Source organism: Falco peregrinus, chromosome 6 (assembly GCF_023634155.1).
Source record: "Falco peregrinus isolate bFalPer1 chromosome 6, bFalPer1.pri, whole genome shotgun sequence".
In the NCBI taxonomy this organism is placed as follows: Eukaryota; Metazoa; Chordata; class Aves; order Falconiformes; family Falconidae; genus Falco; species Falco peregrinus.
In genome coordinates, this window is record NC_073726.1 from 49,817,563 (window position 1) to 49,829,762 (window position 12,200).

The following is a 12,200-nucleotide window of genomic DNA, read 5'->3' on the forward strand; positions in this document are numbered from 1 at the left end:
CACCTGAAGAGACAAACAGTACAGACATCAAGCTTTTAAGCTTTTACTTGAAATATTGACCAGTGGTGTGAAAGCAGTATCACCTTGCATCTAACTATGTAGGCTGACTCAGCAGTCAGACAAGAGCACTGACTTGATGCGTGTGCATACACATAACAAAGATGGCTTTCATACCATCTCATTCTCTAACCAACACCACCTTGGCCTTGCTTGGGTTGCATTTCAGCCTCACAGTGCAGGAGTAGATTTGCAGTGGCTGCTCTGCCAGAGCTCTGCTGGAACACGGGTACTCCTGCAGTGCTATAGGTGCTTCACGCAGTGAGAGCTGAGGGAGGCACACTTGTCAGCAGCCAAAAACATGAGACCAAACCCAGGTTTTATTACTCATTTTGTAGCCTGGTGACATTTCCATCAACTCATGCAAACTCTAACAAAGAAAAAAGTAACTTTGGACCACTGACTCTGGAATCCTCCAAGCTGCAGTAAATATTCTTAGTAGCCCATAATACTGTTGAGTGATTCATACAGAGATATTTATGAATATGAAAAATCATAATTTTAAGAAGACATGTCATTTTGATCTTAATATTGAATTCTGAAGTTTTGTGGTGAAAACCAGTGCAGCTTACCTTTTTTTACAAAAGTAGTCCAGTACTGCACAATTCTCCCAAGCAGCACATTTTGCACACACAGCAACTTTCTTACATGATTGTGAATAGCAAGCAATCCACTGGCAACACTATACAAGAGTAAAAGGATGAACAGCCCTACACACAAAACCTATTAAAACTAAAACCACCAGGCTCTGTTTTCAAGGCATTCAAAAGTCAAAGTCAGAAGCATTACTAATGGCAGGCACATGTAATAAGATCTGTGTGGTGAAGCAATGCATCGTTGCGGCCAGATTTACAGCCAGATCATCACTTTAGAAATATCAATAGCTGGATAAGGTCCAAGCTACTTCCTCATCAAAGCAGCATGACTCCTGACTCCAGTGAAAATAATAACCTCAGTTTGTGGAGACAAAGTCCTGATCAATAATGAATCTTAATGTGTCTGTGGGATCTTCTGCCTTCTCAGTTACGAATTGGTACTGACACCTTGGCACTGCTCGCTGAAAGCTGAGTGGCAAACACGGGCTTGTGAAAGTTGAATAAAAATATGATATTTGAAGCATGGTTTACCAGAAAGAACTATGACACAACTGTAAAATGTGGCTATGGGAAAACTAGAGGAACGTTTGATTGTGGTTATAACATTTCTGATATGAAATTTAGCCTGACACGCGTGGTTAAGGCCCTAAAAAATCACATAAGACCTTAGTCCTTCAAACCAGCTCCCCAAGTTTTGGAGCCAAAGGACAATCATCAATCTTTTCAAGTTCCTCATGGATTGTCATGTAGCCTGCTCACCAAACTCATAACTGAAAACACAACCAGTTTTGCTGTTTAACAGAATACAGAGATTAGCTATGGGCCACATACCAAAGCCATGTGACTTGGAGTTAGAGATGCACAGCTCTGGACTGAGCAGATTTCATTCCACCAGCTAAAATTTCTGATGCTTTGTCTCTCAGAAAAAAACCCCAGTATTCACCAAGAAGGTCCCTGCAAACCTCAGGGAAAACTTGTTTTACTAAATTAGACCCCAAGCCATTTAATCCTTTCTTTGGTAACTTGATGACTTAAAAAGCTAGGCACTCATGCCTGCCAGCATAGGTTTCACTCTGTTTTTCAGTGTAACTCGGAGACTGACTTAAATGCTAAATTGCAGGCTTTGCTCTTCATTCTGCATTTGTATTATCATAAATCTGGATGTGAATTATAGCTTTAGAAGCACTACATTCTTAAAATATATTTCCAAACATGTTCTGAAGCCAAACAATTCTATGGCTAACGTTCACATGAGTAAAGAGGACAATCGCCTGTCCAGGTTTCCAGTGATCAAGTTTGACGATAGATCCACAAGCATTCTGACACAAATACAGAATTCCACATGCTCTGGGAAATCTGTTTTACCAGTAGTAGGTTAGGACTGAGGCCCCAAAGAAACATCTCTTGTACATTTTATGTAACTCTTGTATTCATTTAGTAAGTGTTAAAATAGATGTTAAAATTCAAAACGTTCACAGCCACTGCTCTGATAGAAACGTTAAGTATCTCAAACATGCATTTGAACAGACATTTCTGTAGGACCAAGTGAAAATTCATCAAACAGCATAAATGCTTGCCTAAACATCCACTGATGTTGGCAGCATAACCATATGTGAAACTTCTGACTGAATCAGGACCCCTAACTGCTTCAAGCCATTTTTTCACCTGGACTTCCAGAGACGTCACTACCATTCCAATCACATGTCCTGCACTGCACAGTCGCGTGGATAATGTTTCATACATATGTGTATGACAGAGGCCAGAAATATTTTACTCATATGCGTTTTACTTATAGCATTCCAAATCTTCCCTGGAGCACATATACATGTTCTAAATTCTAGAAACCCTGACTTTGTAGTATTTCTGAAGAAATTAAGCTTGTCTAATGTTTGCACAACAAAAGGCTGAAAATCAGGCTTCTGAACTCATGTTTATATGCTTTAAGAAATGACCTGATTTTTAAAAGCACTGAGCCTCAGGTGACTTTGGCGGATTTAGGGGAAAGGTTTTCTAATACAGCTGGAACAAATGCCTAATCTGCTCCCTTTGTGGTTGATAGTATTGCTGCTGAGCTCAGTGGAGCTCAGCTGCTAACTTTTAAGACTTCTGTTTTTGAGAAACAGGTAGTCATAGGAACTGAATACCTAAGATGACTCAAAGAACAGAGCAGGGGTTTCAGAACACCACAACCAAAACATGCTCCCTGTTTCTGAGTGTTCACTGTCACTGCTTGCTTGAAAGACTAACAGGTGTGTGGGAAATAGGATATGACAAAGATGTTATCTTGTTTCAAAATAATTTTAATCCTATCATATTTCCTATGCCCCCCTTGCCTGGGTCTTCAAAGTGAAGATATGCCATCTGTTTCAATAAAAAAGGAAAAGTATTCATGTACAGAAGTACACACATGATTGGGGCAGTGCCAGAACTAGGGAGAGCAAATAAGAGTCTTTTCTTAAAAAAATATGAAACACAGAAAATTACGAAACAATGAAACACTGTCCTTCCAGCACTCTATTCTTATTATTCTTCAAGTTTGTAATTTAAAGCAACATACTGAAGGGGTCCAGTAAGTTCAACTCTCCATATTTCTTTTTAATTTTAATTTAATTTATGGGTTATTAGTAGAATCTTCTCAACTGTGTTTCTCTTCTTTTAATTTTCTTTTAATTTCTTTTTTTTCTTTTATTTTAATAATTGAGTCTCTTCACATTGCAGCTAATGCACTTTTCAGTGTTTTAGTTATAATTACCAAATTCAGAATGAAAATGAAAACCACTTAATTATGTAATTGTCTTAGAAACAGCATGATAATTAAAGCCCTCAGAAAAGCAGCCGAGAGACACTGACTGTGCAGAAAGGTAAAGAAAATTTAATACAGGTGTCTCAGAAAAGGTCTAAATAAAACATTATAGTGAAAGAAATTATATATGCATCCCTGAACAGATGCCCTTAAGAACTGTATACCTTAATCAACAAAAACCATCATATTTACTTAACACAGCATGTTATGAGACATGTCACCATAAAGTGGTTATTCAGAAGTTATAAGAGACTGAAACTACATATGACATTACAAGAAACAGTGTTGAAGATGAAAATAAAGTGTAGGACAAGATTAAGAAGAAAACTAAAAATACAGGTGGGATTAATCTGCAAATAAAAGTTAAAAGTTTACTAAGCAATATATAAAAAATAATAAAAGCTGAAGATGTACTCGTTGAAGGACAAATATAAAAAGTTATTACTAGTGTTGTGATAAATCTTCAAGGAGGGGTACACTCAGTATAAACTTTTTAGACACAGATCTCCAAGCTGTTACACTTCCCTAAACTTTGGAAGTATCGACAGCTGCACAAAGTAAAACCAAACCCAGCTGGACACTTAGATAGCAAAAGGGCAAATCTAGAAAGGTTTCACATTTATGATTTGCATGAGAAATTTTTCAGTTAAATCCAAGAAAAACACTAACATATACCCTGCTAAAAAGCCTTAACCCCTTCATGCTGGACTTGTGAGGTGATGACACAGGAGAGGATTAGGCTATGATCAGATGGGGAAACTGGATAAAACCCACAGAATTTCTGCTGCTGCCCACAGACAAGAGTAGTAGTCACTGTGTGCACACTGCAAAAGTCCTACCAGCTGCAAGGGGCGATACAAGCCCTCAGAAGTGCTCAGAATACATGTGGAGAATGGTACCTCTGTAGATAACTTGCAGCACCTCTGAATTAACAGCACCCGACTTATTATGCTATTTCTCCTGAACGCTATCACCACACAGAAAATACCGTTACATTTGAAGCTAACAGAATACATGAACACTCATTTTCTTTTTTATACTAGAAGCCTCAAACTGCCACACCAGGTATCAGCTTCTTTCTGTTCCCAGCAGTTAACATTAATTTCACACGTGTTTTGGCATTTGGCAGTAGATAATTATTGGCTGCACTCTTTGCTGTGAAGTGCTCTCCTTTTATAATTAAGAAATCCTTTGAATTGTGGTCAGTTAACTTTTCTTCTGCTAAAGATTGCAAGCAATTAGTATTTAAATTACAAGCTGACATCGACAGCTCATATGGACAAGATGATGCTCACGCACTGACAGCTACCTGTGCCTAACGTAAAAGCAATAGAAAGCAATGTTTTTTAGAAGTGTCAAAGCATTTAACTTCAAGTGGATCAGAATGCAGAACTGCTTGCTTCCTTCTATCCGTGTGAAACAAGGCACAGGCTCACAGAAAATATCAGCAGATGCAAATTTCTTCAGAAGAAAGTCTTTCATTTCCCCTCTTTACAGTTTTTACCTTCGCTACACTTGGACTCGCACCTCTGTGATTATCAGTCTGTGTGGCACCCATGAGAAAAAGAGGTTCTGGAAAAGAGATATAAAGGAGTCAAACTGCTCCTCGAGACTCTGAGATCTTATAACAGTTCCAGAGGTGTTACACAGTGCTTGAATAAATTAGGCTACAGCATCCTCCTAATCAGCTCCCGCTCCTGCCTTCCGAGCCCCTCCAGCATACTTTTTGAGACTATAAAGCACTAGCAGGTATCAAACTTTACATTTAATGTATGCCTACGTAACTATATTTATATATAAAGCTGATGCTTCCTCCCAGTGAAACCATTGATTTGATGCATTTATGGTACAGTGAATACTTATTTTTATCTCACATTAAATTCCAGGGCATTCCCCAATTCTCCACTGTGTGCCCTAACACTGTTTCTTGATAATTCCATGAGGACAACTTGCATTTCTACTGCTTTTTGGTGCTTTCAGCTACTGGTTCCCTGATTATGGATTTGCTGCCTCGGGCACAACTTCATGCACAGAAGTCCACAAGATGTCTTTAGAACTTACAATACACGTGAAAACCTCTCCGTAACAGGTCCCCGTGAAGCGATTAAGCTCACACGACGGAGCCTTTGTCACTTCGTGACACCAGTGAGAAAAGCAACGCTGGTGACACCGGCCCGTGTGCGTGCGGGGGGCCGGAACGGGCAGGGGCAAGAGCAGGGGCACGCCGCCCCCACCACCGGGCCAGGCCCGCGGCGCGGCTGCGGCGACGAGCGCCCCCTGCGGGCACGGGCGGCCGGCGGCTGCCGCCGCGGCGCGGGCGGGCAGCGGCCCCCACAGGCCGGGGGCGGGCGGCCGGCGGGGCGCGGGATCCGCTCGGGAAGGAGGGCTGCGCTTGCGGCCGGAGCAAGGGCGGCACCCCTGGCCTCACTTAGGAGGTGTTAGGCTCTACGGCGGTGAAAGCACTGCCGGTCCGGAAAGCAAACAACGGGGCCCGGAGGCCCGGCGCCCCCACGCTGGCCGCCTCCGCAGCGCCACCGGACTGTCCCAGCGCTTCCTCCTCCCCCGGGTGGCTCCCCCACCCTCCTGGCCGGCCGCCTGCCCCCACAGGCTGCCCCCACAGGCTGCCCCCACAGGCTGCCCCCACAGGCTGCCCCCACAGGCTGCCCCCACAGGCTGCCCCCACAGGCTGCCCCCACAGGCTGCCCCCACAGGCTGCCCCCACAGGCTGCCCCCACAGGCTGCCCCCACCCGCCGCGCCCGCTCGGCTCGGCCCGGCCCGGCCCGCCAAGCCGGCCATCGGCCGCCAGGCCCCGCCTCGCCCCCATAGGCTGGCGGCACCTCAACGACAGCCAATCAGAAGGCAGTTGTCAGGCTCTCCCGTCTATTTTTAGCATGCACAAGCCCGCGCGCGGGGTGGGGTGTGCGCGGCTGCTGTTAGGCGGGCTGATCGCTGAGGCGGCGGCCGGCGGCTGTCACGGGCGATCCCCCGCTTTCTCCGCGGAGTGGCACGGGGAAGAAACCCAGACCCCGCTGCTTCAAGCGATGCTTGCTAAAGAAAAGCTGTTGAAATAAAAGGTTACCTTGTTAAAAAAGCAAACAAACAAACAAAACCGCTTAAATTGCCGCGGCTGCCTCAACCGAGGATGGCTGTGCAGGCCGCGCAGCGCCCTGTTCGCCCAGCTGGCTTCCCCCAGCCTTGAAGCGCTGGGCAGGGGGCGCCGGCCGGCGGGGTGGGTGGTGGGCCTCGGCAGGGTCACAGGGCTGTATGTGGGCTCTTGTACAAGCCAGTAGCAGAAGGGAAAGTTTGGGTTGACCAGTAACAGCTAAATTTTGCGTCTTTAAAAGTTTATTGTGTATATTCTTGTTTAAAGTCACACATAAGGTAAGTGATGGGTTTTCTCTGTTACTCATGCGTTGCCGATATGTTGTTGGTCACTATTGAATAATATTGAATAGGGGTGTAGGTTCTGGAGAAGAGAGATGAGACAAACTCTTAGGTAACACACTAAATATTTGGAGGGTTCAGGTATTTCAGATAACTGGAATTGCATTATTTTCAGTTTCTTACAGAGGTTCAGATTCAGTAGAGCATCCTCATATATCCTTGAACTCAGAAGGATTAGACGTGCTGAAGCATTCTGTGAAGTACAGGGATGAAGCAGGGCTCCTAGTTTAGGAAAGGAAATGCTAAAGTACAGTGAGAAAAACTGTCCTTCTAATATTTAAATCAAGACTTAAACCAGTAACAATGTCAGTATCTTGTAGAAAAAGTGGTCTTTTTAAAGAGTCTTGTATAAAGGGTTTCGATATCTGTGTAAATACATGGGTACTTATACACAGTTGATGAGCTGTTTGGGGTTTTGTGCATAACGATGGATCGTAATAGCTTTTGGGGCTGTGTGGTGACCTGCTTACAGAAAATATAAAGAATGGATGAAATGCAGACCTATCTGTGCAGTAAATCTGCAATGCCCAGAAGGAGTAAGTTGACCTGCAGGTTTTGTGCTGACCCTACAGCACAGGAATGGATTTCAGTGCCTGTATGCACTGAGATAGAGTTTTGGATGCTTCGAGAAGAGCGTCTTGCAAAATAAGACAGTCTCTCCAAAGTCAGCCAACAGCCATTCATTTTGCAGTGAAAAGTATTCCCTGACGAATCTTGCAATATCAGAGCAGAAATTTGCTTGGCTGCTCCTCATTGTCATTAGCCCTTAAGTGATGGTCAGTGTCAGGCTCTTCTGAAGTCCTTGTCCTCATTACTTGATCCCTATGGATGCTTTTCAGCTGCCAGTAGGACATACCAAATCAGCAGTGAAACAAAAGAACAAAGTCTGCTGTGACAATGTGTGGATGCCATTTCAAAAAAAAAAAAAAATGGCCTGTGGATTTAAATTCTGCCCAGAAAAAAAAAAAAAAAAAAGAAAAAAAGTTGTTTATTCTGTCATTGCCAGAGCATTGATATAGTCAGAAACATTATTTCAATGAAGTTTTTACATGCCGTTGAACATTTTCTCTGTGTTCACGGGTTGTCAGTCTTATGTGCAGATTAAACTTAAGTTTTCACAGAGGAAGTTCACGCAGTGTGAATTCCGTTAGCTTTGCTGATCCCATTATGCACCATAATGCGAGAGTGAAGATTGCTCTGCATAAATATTCATCTAGCATCTTTCAAGTTTTCACTTTTCATTCTGCTGCTGCCTGACCCTGTCTGCCACTTTTCTCTGAATAATCATTACTGCTGAGCAGCCCATTTGTAGAAAAACGCATTTGCAAGACTAAAATACACAAACAGCACTGGACGCATGAATTGTCACTAGGACAAGTTGCAGCCTATTGCAATGTATAGCAGTGGACATTAAAATGATCTAATGTGCTGTTTGGAAGTGATGGCATTTTTATCTGCAAATGTCATGGCCTCTGGCTCATGCGAAGGCCATACTGAACACCTGGGTGGCAGCACTCCAATTTTCACTCTGATCACTCTGAGTTCAAATTATGTGGTTTTTTTTTTAAATTTTGGTAGGCTTTGAATTGTATCCGTGACTTTTTTTTTAGTGCAGTTTCTGTTGATCTCCCACCCAAAGGCTTTGCTTGTGCATTGAGGTGAACTGGAATTGGTGAAAATAACATGAACAATGCGATGTGTTTTTGTGGAGGCAAGTAGTCAAATCAAAGGCTTTTTCCATATCAAGTGAGTTAAAATGACTACACATTAGAGGATTTAGCCCAAACGTGGTAAAATTGACCGCAATTCTCTTGTGAATCCTCAACAGGCCCTGGGATATGCACGTCCATTTTCCACAATTGTTAATCTGGCCAGTAAAGGAAATTGCTATTGTGGTCTGTTCCCAGGTGTACTGCCTTATGTTTCAGACTGTGTTTCCAGCACGTGAGAACAGGCACAGATTTTCTAGGTGAGCTAAGGGGATTGTATCCCCATTCCCCTCCATTGGCATTGCAATGTGTGGAGTGTACTTAACCGAGCATGTGATGGCTGTGCACATTAGCTATTCGTTTTTGGGGAAGGGTGTGCATGAGTTGGCCCCCACTCCACAGTCACACAGCTGAGTTACCCACATTTGGGAAAATCACAGAGTCAGCACCCCTGAAATGCAAAGAATGACTGTCCCTTGGAAAATCATTCTCCAGCTCATGGGGTCTCACACCCATGTTTCCATGCCGTGACTTCAGGGAGATGAGCAAAGTAAGTTTTTCCGTGGCTCCGACTTGCAATCACAGCTTCCTAATTCCGAGCTCTCCCACAGAAGAAAACCCACCCAAGCCACCCAAAGCGAGCAGCTGCCTGAGAAAGGCAAGAGGCACGACAGGGACGCATCCCTGCGGCAGGAGCGTGATGAGCCACTTCACAAGCTGCGCTGCAGACCTTCCCTAAGCTTTCCTTGGGCAAAGCATCAGGAGACCACATCCTGTTCTCCCATGCAGTGCTCTGAGACAAGCTGGCAAAGGGAGACATGCTTTTCTACTTAGATGTTTACTTTTGCCAAGTATTTATCATAACACCTTTTCTCTTTCCCCCCCCCCCCTTTTTTTTTCATTCAGTCAGAATTCCCACAGACATCACTTACATAATTTCCCTGCTTATCAGCTTGACATCTTAATGGCAGAAACTGCACCAACAGGGAAGAGGTGCTAGATATCAGGCACCAATGCCACAATAGGTAAAAAAGAGTAATCAGATTACTCAAGGAAGACCAAAGTGGGGAAAAAATGCACCCCTCAAAATTCAAGTTTAAACCAGACATATTTCCATGCTGACTGAAGTGGATGAAATCGCTTTCTAGCTAGACAGCTTTGATTCAGTCCTCCAGCAAAAAAAAAAAAAACCCAACAGTGCAGGGTAGAAACATTCATGTAACGAAGGCTATATGATTCAAAAAGGTCTGGTTTTTGGCCTAACTGCTTGGCCCTGGTCCTGCAATGATGCACTCACCTGTGCACTCCCATGGAGACTAACAGAAGCCTGGATGGACGTCAGAGAAATGGGCCAGGCATTTTCCAGCAGAAGACCCATGCTGATGTTCTCTCCGTAAAAAGCTACTGTGTTCATAATGACACACCCCGGTCTGGTTTAGTGCAAAGTGAGAATGGCAATCATTTTCCCATTAACAGTAGCATAATCCTCTTGTTAATGTGTACTTCATATCCACAAGCCTTAAAACAGATCTTCCCTCTGTGTTTTGAGGACAGATTCTGACATTAATATTGCTCAGTTCCCTATGCCTTTTTCTAAAAGAAAATTGTGATGTTAAAGACCCTTGTTCTAATTAAGATCAAATAATTTGTAGAGTACATTATATTTTGGACCTGTCACATCAGAGCATATACATCACATTGACTTATATGTGGTGCGGTCAATCAGCTGTGTGAGTGAAGGATTATGCACAGGCTTTCGGGATGCTTTGGGGCTTGAACCCTGTGAGCAGTAGATCACAGATGCTTTCTGTCACATATTAATAGTCGGCTCAGCATGAGAACTAGAAGCCCAGAGCTCCCATAAATGCTAAAAATGTTTCACCTCCAGGACTTAGAATGCATGATTTAATGTGCCAGTGAAACACTCTGGAAGCTGCTTTCCTTTATTCTCCAAGCCACTTTTAAAAGGATTTCAAGTTCAGAGAAGCATTAATGTGTCATCACATTTTTAAGCTATGGACATTCTGTGGTTGTTTCATTTTTGAAATGGAGGCATAGCAACAATTTTCACAGGGAAAAAGTCATCATTGTTTCAGTCACCTAAGGGCAAACTCACCTGTTTGGTGTTCCTGGTTGAACAGTAAGAGGTGGGTAAATCTGGCCTACCCTGAATTACAGCATTTGTTGTACAAACCTATGATGGCTTGCCTTTAAAATACCAGTGGAATGAAAGTGGTTTCTCTAATGGAATCCCTGGTGAACTGACAAAGCAATGGCTCGTAGCCCTAGCCCTAGTGTCCTGAGCCACCGCATCTCACCATGAGACCTTATTAAGGGCCATATACTAGGCTTTGGAAGAACAGAGGGAATACAGGGTGGATTATTTTTGCAGTTGTTAGTGAAGGTTTAAGAGGGAATTAGTATTTGAATTTGGTTCTGACTGAACTGGGCTCATTTTTAGCATTGTCTTGCAGGATGTCCTTACATAGGTACGGTGCAACCTGAAATGGTGGAAGCATCAGTGATAAGCACTTACCAAACAAGAGACAGATCCTTTGGGAGTGTTCATTTTAGTACTAGAATTAGAAGCTGATTTCCTCTGCTCTTTTCTATATCTGAACCACTCCTGACAAGGAGTTCTTTGATGGGGAAGGCACATCCACTGAGGAAATTCAGAGATCCGCATTCAGTCCCCAATCCCTGACACACGAGCAGCAGAACTGGCTACATCAGCTAATAGGGTCAGCTTCGCATTCTCCCCACTTCTGAGAGTGTGGAAATGTGCTCTGCCTTACAGACTGGGGATAAGATTGATAGAATTTACAGTACTGTCATGGTAGTAGAACAATGTAAGGGTGGGAACTGGTCCCATCCTATTCCAGCCACATCTCACATGCAAGGGCTGACTAACCTGACCTTAGTGTCAGTTCTTACCCAAATTAACAAGACTCGGTTACTGACTGCCCCAGCCAAGGTCTGAGATTGTATTCCAGTCCCATTTCACCATCCAGCGGTGTCTGGAGTTCTTTGCTTCCTTGGTGCTGCTGCCAGTTCAGTAAAGCCATCTGTAATGGTCCTTTAGAGCTGAGGAATAATATCTGGGCCTATTCCTGTTTTGAGCAATTTGGAGGGTTTTCTTCTGTTACACAAGATAGCTACAGATGTAGTATCTGTGGGGTACCCAGTCTTGTTCTCCTTCACTTGGGGTGTGCAGGAACAGATCCTGCCTTGGGGGTCTGATTTGATTCCTCCCTCTGTTTCTTGCCAATGCTTCCTTTAATCAGGGAATAGTTAACCTGCCTTGCCTCTCTCCCTGCTTAATCATTGCTTTGATGCACGCTTTTATGAACTGAGGAGAAGATAATCAGATCTCTGGGTGTATCCTTCATCTGTCTGCAGATGGCTTTAGGCAGAAACAGGGCACACAACCCAATGTGGGTTAGGGAAGTTGTGCTGTACTGTATGGCAGAAACAGCTGTACAGCAAGGTAACAACTGAGATGAAGCCCAAATTGATCCCTGTTGCCAGTGGTGCTGTGGCTCTGGAAAGCTTGCTGGTGTGTGCTGGATCCTAGCCTCCCCCTTCCACGA

General features: G+C 43.7%; 1 long non-coding RNA gene across 1 annotated transcript in view; it reads right to left on the reverse strand.

Annotated features, from left to right (window-relative positions):
* Positions 1-4,282, reverse strand: part of LOC129784810 (uncharacterized) — a 61,606-nt gene extending 57,324 nt beyond the window's left edge. Inside the window, exon 1 of the long non-coding RNA XR_008747911.1 lies at positions 3,902-4,282. This is a non-coding gene — a long non-coding RNA (uncharacterized LOC129784810). The remainder of the gene's footprint in view (positions 1-3,901) is intronic.
* Positions 4,283-12,200: the final 7,918 nt, after the last annotated feature.